This window comes from Piliocolobus tephrosceles, chromosome 17 (genome assembly GCF_002776525.5).
Source record: "Piliocolobus tephrosceles isolate RC106 chromosome 17, ASM277652v3, whole genome shotgun sequence".
NCBI classification, from domain to species: domain Eukaryota; kingdom Metazoa; phylum Chordata; class Mammalia; order Primates; family Cercopithecidae; genus Piliocolobus; species Piliocolobus tephrosceles.
Genome location: NC_045450.1, coordinates 4,506,525 through 4,514,581, shown reverse-complemented (window position 1 = coordinate 4,514,581; position 8,057 = coordinate 4,506,525). Strand labels below are relative to the sequence as shown.

The following is an 8,057-nucleotide window of genomic DNA, read 5'->3' as shown; positions in this document are numbered from 1 at the left end:
AGACTTAGGTGGAAAAATAAAAAGATAACATAAGGTGTACCATTTTATAAATATTAATTGTGCAATACAGACAACTGTGTTAAGACAGAGCTTTATGTTCCCGACTTTCCAGAACAATTCTGATTTCAAATATCCTGTTCCACCTAATTCTTTCAGTACACCTGTATGCTCAGACAATGATATGTGTTTGGCATAAAAATTATGATCATCACAGCTACTTATGAGGCCAGTCAACTAGATCAACTAAAATCAGGATGGCATTATAATACCAGATTGTTTCAATCACAGCATTATAATACCAGATTGTTTCAATCACACTAGTACCTTCTCGCAGCCTTAGCACAGTGCTTTAATAATAGGCCCTCTATCTCAGACATGTCAACATGAGCAAAACAAAAAATAGTAGGCCTGGCCGGGCACGGTGCTCATGCCTGTAATCCCAATACTTTGGGAGGCAGAGGTAGGTGGATCACCTGACATCAGGAGTTTGAGACCAGCCTGGCCAACATGGTGAAACCCTGTCTCTACTAAAAATACAAAAAATTAGGCAGGCGTCGTAGCAGGTGCCTATAATCCCAGCTTCCCCAGAGGCTAAGGCAGGAGAATCGCTTAAACCTGGGAGGTGGAAGTTGCAGTGAGCCAATTTCACACCACTGCACTCCAGCCTGGGTGACAAGAGTGAAACTCTGTCTCAAAAAAAAAAAAAAAAATTGTAGGCCCTTAGCCGGGCATGGTCGCTCACACCTGTAATCCCAGCACTTTAGAAGGCCCAGGTGGGTGGATCACTTGAAGTCAGGAGTTTGAGACCAGCCTGGCCAACATGGCGAAACCCCATCTCTACTAAAAATACAAAAATTAACTAGGCGTGCTGGCACACACCTGTAATCCCACCTACTCGGGAGGCTGAGGAAGGAGAATCACTTGAACCCAGAAGGCAGAGGTCGCAGTGAGCCGAGATGGCGCCACTGCACTCTAGCCTGGGTGACAGAGCAAGACTCCGGCTAAGAAAAAAAAAAAAAAGGCTGGGTGCTGTGGCTCACGCCTGTTAATACCAGCACTTTGGGAGGCCGAGGAGGGTGGTTTGCTTGAGGTCAAGGGCTGGAGACTAGCCTGGCCAACATGGCGAAACCCCATCTCTACCAAAAATACAAAAATTAGTCAGGCATGTTGGTGCATCCCTGTAGTCCCAGTTACTTGGAAGGCTGAGGCAGGAGAATTGCCTGAACCCCGGAGGCAGAGACTGCAGTGAGCTGAGATCAAATCACTGCACTCCAGCCTGGGTGAGAGAGCCAGACTCTGTCTCAAAAAAATAAAAAATAAAAAAGCTGGGCGCAGTGGCTCATGCCTATAATCCCAGCACTTTGGGAGGCCGAGGTGGGTGGATCACCTGAGGTCAGGAGTAGGAGACCAGCCTGGCCAACACAGTGAAACCTCATCTCTACTAAAAATACAAAAATTAGCCAGGCATGGTGGCATACAGCTGTAATCCCAGCAACTCAGGAGGCTGAGGCTGGAGAATAGCTTGAACCCAGCAGGCTGAGGTTGCAGTGAGCTGAGATTGTGCCACCACACTCCAGCCTGGATGACAGAGCAAGACTGTCTCAAAAACAAACAAACAAAAAAAAAAAAGGCCGGGCACGGTGGCTCACGCCTGTAATCCTAGCACTTTGGGAGGCCGAGGCGGGAAGATCACGAGGTCAGGAAATCGAGACTATCCTGGCTAACACGGTGAAACCCCGTCTCTACTAAAAATACAAAAAATTAGCCGGGCGTGGTGGCGGGCACCTACAGTCCCAGCTACTCAGGAGGCTGAGGCAGGAGAATGGCGTGAACCCAGGAGGCAGAGGTTGCAGTGAGCCGAGATCGTGCCACTGCACTCCAGCCTGGGCAACAGAGCAAGACTCCGTCTCAAAAAAAAAAAAAAAAAAGAAGAATAAGAAAAAGGCAGGCTGGGTACAAGACACCAGTCTGTTATGCCATTCTTCCCCACAGCCTTTTTAAAGTTACTGAGAACTATGACAGTAATTAGGCCTATGATACTCCTGGGAAGGAAACGAATCTATTTGTGAAACAAAAATTAATTTTTTCCCTAAGCCAAGTGAAGAGAATATCCACTTCGTTGGCCTCTGATATACACACTGACAGCACAGTTCACCACACAATGATCACCTCTTCTGGCGTCCCTTTCCTAAGGTATTCTATTCACTTACCGCTCTATCTTCCCTGCTAGTCCACTCCCTCCTCTTTCCAGCCTGTGCCTTAGACAAGGACCCCAAACAAGAATAACCTGAGAAACTACAAAAACAGGTTCCCAGTCATAATCCCAATTTTACCAAAAAAGAAAGGTTTGGAAACCCCTTAGATCAACAAGCAGCATCCAAAGACACCAAAAACTTAGGCTCACCAAGTATTAACTTCCTGCCTCAGTCTCCCAAGTAGTTGAGATTAGAGGCATGTGCCAGCATCCCACTTATTGTTCACTCTAATATAATTTTATTTTCTTTGAGACGAAGTTTCGCTCTTGTCGCCCAGGCTGGAGTGCAATGGCACGATCTCAGCTCACTGCAACCTCCGCCTCCTGGGTGCAAGCAATTTTCCTTCCTCAGTCTCCCGAGTAGCTGGGATTACAGGCTACTTTTTGCAAGGCTAATTTTTGTATTTTTAGTAGAGACACGATTTCACCATGTTAGCCAGGCTAGTCTTGAAATTGCAAGGCTAATTTTTGTATTTTTAGTAGAGACAGGGTTTCAACATGTTAGCCAGGCTGGTCTCGAACTCCTGACTTCAGGTGATCTACCTGCCTGGGTACCCCGAAGTGCTGGGATTACAGGCGTGAGCCACCACACCCAGTCTAGGTCAAGTTTTTAATCTCTTTTCTCTCCAAGGAGTTAGAAGCTGAATTTCAAATTTTACACTGAAATACACAATTGTAATTTTTCTGTTCTTTTTTTTTTTTGAGACCAAGTTTTGCTATTGTTGCCCAGGCTGGCGTGCAGTGGCACGATCTCAGCTCACCACAACCTCCGCCTCACAGGTTCAAGTGATTCTCCTGCCTCAGCCTCTCAAGTAGCTCAGATTATAGGCACGTGCCACCATCCCCAGCTAATTTTTTTTTTTTTTTTTTTAAGTAGAGACAGGGTTTCTCCATGATGGCCAGGCTGGTCTCTATCTCCTGACCGCAGGCGATCCACCCACCTCGGCCTCCCAAAGTGCTGGGATTACAGGCGTGAGCCACTGCACTGGGCCCACAATTCTAATTTTCAAAGTATATCGCCCCTCCTGGAGGAGTGATATTCCAGTTTTGGGTGCAATCCTGATGTAGAGCCCAAATGTCCTGTGAAGAGGGTCAGCTGTTAAAAGGAAACCAAAAAAATCAAGGTAGCTCTAGCTGTCCAATTTTACAATTTTTCAACAGATTTGATGAGGGGTGAGCTAAAGGCAGTCAATGCTTTATTGTCTGTTAACTCATTGGCACTGGTGTTTCTAGAGTTGCTCATGTTCCCCCTTTTGGTGACTCACAGCATTTCAACATGTTGCCACAGCAAAGGAAAAAAGGAAATCAAGTCAGACAATGGAGGAATCACAGGATTTCCCTCTTCACATCCCCATTTAGATGAGGTCATTCAATGAGTGTGTGTGTGTTTCCAAGGCTCCACAAATTCCCACACCCTCACCAGTGTTTAAACCTAAATGTTGTATCTGATAACTTTTTCTAATTTTACCAAGTAAACTTTTATATGTCTTATTTAACTGTGAACTCCTGGTAAGCACAAATTTTGTCTTGTGATATTTATTTTTTCTTTTTTGAGACAGGGTCTCACTCTGTCAGCCAAGCTGGAGTACAGTGATGCGATCTCAGCTCACTGCAACCTCCACTTCCTGGGCTCAAGTGATCCTCCAAAATCAACCTCCCCTGTAGCTGGGATTACAGCCACGCGCCACCCTGCCCATTTAATTTTTTGTATTTTTAGTAGAGACAGGGTTTCACCATGTTGACCAGGCTCGTCTCTAAGTCCTGACCTCAAGTGATCCGCCTACATCGGCCTCCCAAAGTGCTGGGATTACAAGCGTGAGCCACCCTGCCCAGCCTAAGCTGAGTTTTAACACTGACCTCGTTTTACACGTGGAAAAATGATCAACTCGCAAGGCTTTGCAAGGGGCTGAGAGGAGAAGGCTTCCTCCAGTGGAAAGTACTATGCAGTGCTTTTTTTCTTTTTTCTTTTTTTGAGATGGAGTCTCGCTCTGTCACCCAGGCTCTGCCTCCTAGGTTCAAAGGATTCCTGCCTCAGCCTCCCGAGTAGCTGGGATTACAGGCATGCCCCAACACCTCAGGCTAATTTTTGTATTTTTAGTAGGGACGGAGTTTTACCATGTTGACCAGTCTGGTCTCGAACTCCTGACCTCAAGTGATCTGCTTGCCTCGGCCTCCCCAGAGTGCTGGGATTACTGCACCGGCCAGCGTTTTTTTCAATCACACTCCACCTTGTCTGGTTTATAGCGCCATCAACAAAACAGTATGCAAGGATGGACAGCCACAGGCCATGACAACCGGCTTATCAGAAGCGATTTTTTTTTTTTTAATGGAGTCTTGCTGTGTTGCCCAGGTTGGAGTGCAATGGCGTGATTGGTAGCTCACTGCAACCTCCGCCTCCCGGGTTCACTTCAATGGTAGCTCAATGCAACCTCCGCCTCCCGGGTTCAAGCGATTCTCCTGCCTCAGCCTCCTGAGTAGCTGGAGCTACAGGCTCACGTCACCATGCCCGGCCGATTTTTGTATTTTTAGTAGAGATGGGGTTTCATCATGTTGGCCAGGCTGGTCTCGGACTCCTGACCTCAAGCAATCCGCCCGCCCCGGGCTCCCAAAGTGCTAGAATTACAGGCGTGAGCCACCGCCCCGGCCCAGACGCGATTTAAACGGCATGACACAGGCAGGCCACGTGCAAAGACCGCAAGGAGGTCCTGGCAGCTTTTGCAGGGCAATTAATGCACCCAGAGCACTGCGCTCAGAAGGTGACAGGTAAACCCGTGTCCAGACTAACCGGCTGCCCCTACAATTGATCCCTCCCAGTCCGACTCTGCTCCAAGCTGTACCAGGGTTCACTTGTGAAGTCACGACACCCACTCAAGCGGCACTTCCTATACAGATAAGGGCACTGGAGGAAGGGCAGAGACCCGGCCAGTGCCAACAGCCCGGGAAGCCGCTAAGCCGGGCTCCAATCTCTGCCGGCATCCCCTGTCAGCACCGCCGACGTCCCCAGCTACGACCCCGGGGGTCACCTCGCCCAGCACGGCCGTGACGGTGGGAGGGGGTGGGCCCAAGGAGGACGCCAAAGAAAGCCGCTCAGGCCTCCCCGCGTCCCCGGGGAGACGATTCTAGAGAGCGGCGTCCGGGGTTTCGCCCTCCCCTGACAGCCCCTCCACGCCCGTCTTCGTGCTTCTGCCCGGCCTCACCCAGTTTCCGGCCTGCCCGGTCTCCCCTCAGACCCGCGCCGGGGACGCAGACGGCTGTGGCCTGGCCGAGCCCAGGTCCGAAGGCCTGGACCGAGGCAGCGCCCGCGAAGGACACGGCGCGGTCCGAGGAGCCGGGCGGAAGGAAGGCCCTGGGAGGGCGCAGACAGCTCACCTGCCGCAGGTCGCTGTGGCCCGTCCGCCAGGCTCCACTCAGCTTGCCCGTCAGCGACTCCCTCAGGCGCCGCAGTCCCCGCAGCCCAACGGACTGGCGCGAAGGCCGGTACAACGTCGGCACGCAGCGCGGGGCGGGGCCTAGGGAGGACACGCCCCTTGTAGCTGACAGGCCCTTGCGGGGGGCGGGAAGTGGAGCATGTGGCTTTCTCCAGGTCTTTAGACGCTGCAGGCTCAGGCTCTGCTCAGCGGGGTAAGTAGGGGTCCTTCGGCAGGAACGCTAGTGTTCACAAGAGCCGAGGTGTGTGCGGGTGCCTCAGGGCTGAGCACTTTTCTTCCGCAGTGTGGTTTAATCCTTTTACATCCACTCAGTGATGTAAGAAATAGGGTTGTCAATCGTGGCACCACCCACTTGGTCACTTGCCAATGCAATCTGCGAAACTGAGTCTCAACTCCGACGCATCGGTTACCAGTCTTGTATCTGATCTCCCTGTTGCATTATGGGCATTCTTCAAACAGCAGCCAGAATGACAGAATGAATTTTTTTTTTTTTTTTTTTTTTTGAGACGGAGTTTTGCTCTTGTCACCCAGGCTGGAGTGCAATGGCGTGATCTCGGCTCACTGCAACCCCTTTCCCCCGGGTTCAAGCGATTCTCCTCCTCAACCTCCCAAATAGCTGGGATTACAGGGACGTGCCACCACACCCGGCTAATTTTTGTATTTTTAGTAGAGACGGGGTTTCACCATGTTGGCCAGGCTGGTCTTGAACTCCTGACCTCAGGTGATCCACCCGCCTTGGCCTCCCAAAGTGCTGGGATTACAGGCGTGAACCACCGTGTCTGGATTTTTTTTTTTTTTTTTTAAGACAGGGTCTGGCTGTGTAGCCCAAACTGGAGTGCAATGGTGCAATCAGAGTTCTCTGCAGCCTCGAGCTCCTGTTCTCAAACCATCCTCCTGCCTCAGCCTTCCAAGTAACTTGGACTAAAGGCATGCACCACCACGCCAGGGAATTTTTTACTTTTTATAATCCCAACACTATGGTAGGCAGAGGCAAGAGGATTGCTTGAGTGCAGGAGTACAAGACCAGCCTGGGCAACATAGGAAGACCCCGTCTCTACAAAAAAATTTAAACATCAGTCTGAGGTGGTGGTGTGTGCCTATAGTCCCAGCCACTTGGGAGGCTGAGGTGGGAGGATTGCTTGAGCCCAGAAGTTCCTAGGCTGCAATGAGCTGTGATGGTGCCACCTTACTCCAGCCTGGGCAACAGAGTGAGGACGTGTCTCTTTCAAAAAAAAAAAAAGTCACCAGAGATATGAATATGAATACATAGCTCAGATAGGACGCAATGGCTGATTGCTGTTTTGTTTGTTTTTTTTTTTTTTTGAGATGGAGTCTCACACTGTCGCCCAGGCTGGAGTGCAATGGCGCAATCTTGGCTTACTGCAGCCTCCTCCCAGGTTCAAGCAATTCTCCTGCCTCAGCCTCCCAAGTAGCTGGGATTACAGGCGCCTGCCACCACGCCTGGCTAATTTTTTAATTTTTTTTAGTAGAGACGGGATTTCACTATGTTGGCCAGGCTGGTCTTGAACTCCTGACCTTGTGATCCGCCCACCTTGGCCTCCCAAAGTGCTGGGATCATAGGCATGAGCCATGGAGCCCAGCCCAATTTTTGTGTTTTTTTTTTTTTTTTTTGAGACCGAGTCTCGCTCTGTTGCCCAGGCTGGAGTGCAGTGGCGCGATCTCCACTCACTACAAGCTCCATCCCCCAGGTTCATGCCATTCTCCTGCCCCAGCCTCCCGTGTAGCTGGGACTACAGGCGCTGCCACCGTGCCCGGCTAATTTTTTGTATTTTTAGTAGAGATGGGGTTTCACAGTGTTAGCCAGGATGGTCTCGATCTCCTGACCTCATGATCCGCCCGTCTCGGCCTCCCAAAGTGCTGGGATTACAGGTGTGAGCCACAGCGCCCGGCCAAATTTTTGTATTTTTAGTAGAGACAGTTCACCATATTGGCCAGGCTGGTCTCAAACTCCTGATCTCAAGTGATCCGCCCGCGTTGGCCTCCGAGTGGTTTTTTTTTGTTTGTTTTCAAAGAGAATGGGGTCTTCCTATGTTGTCCAGACTGGTGTGGAATGCCTGGAAGCAATCCTCCCACTTGGACCTCCCCAAGTGCTGAGATTACAAATGTGAGCCCGGTCGCCCGCCTGCTGTCTCACTTTAATGTTTCTCTGGGCCTTGTATTTTAAAAGGACTCACATTCCTCAGATAAAATTTCTTTTCTTGGCCAGGCGCGGTGACTCACGCCTGTAATCCCAGCCGTTTGGGAGGCTGAGGCAGGCGGATCACCTGAGGTCAGTTCAAGACCAGCCTGGCCAACATGGTGAAACCGCATCTCTACTAAAAAAAAATACAAAAAATTAAAAAAAAATTATTTTC

General features: G+C 50.1%; 1 protein-coding gene across 2 annotated transcripts in view; it reads right to left on the bottom strand.

The window, feature by feature from the left end:
• Window positions 1-5,765, bottom strand: part of HMOX2 (heme oxygenase 2) — a 37,216-nt gene extending 31,451 nt beyond the window's left edge. The window contains exon 1 of one of the 2 annotated variants that reach the window (XM_023225783.1): window positions 5,452-5,765. The gene's annotated coding sequence lies outside the window, so the exon portion shown is untranslated. The remainder of the gene's footprint in view (window positions 1-5,451) is intronic. The other variant, XM_023225782.2, reaches the window with a different exon arrangement.
• Between the last annotated feature and the right edge of the window lie 2,292 nt (window positions 5,766-8,057).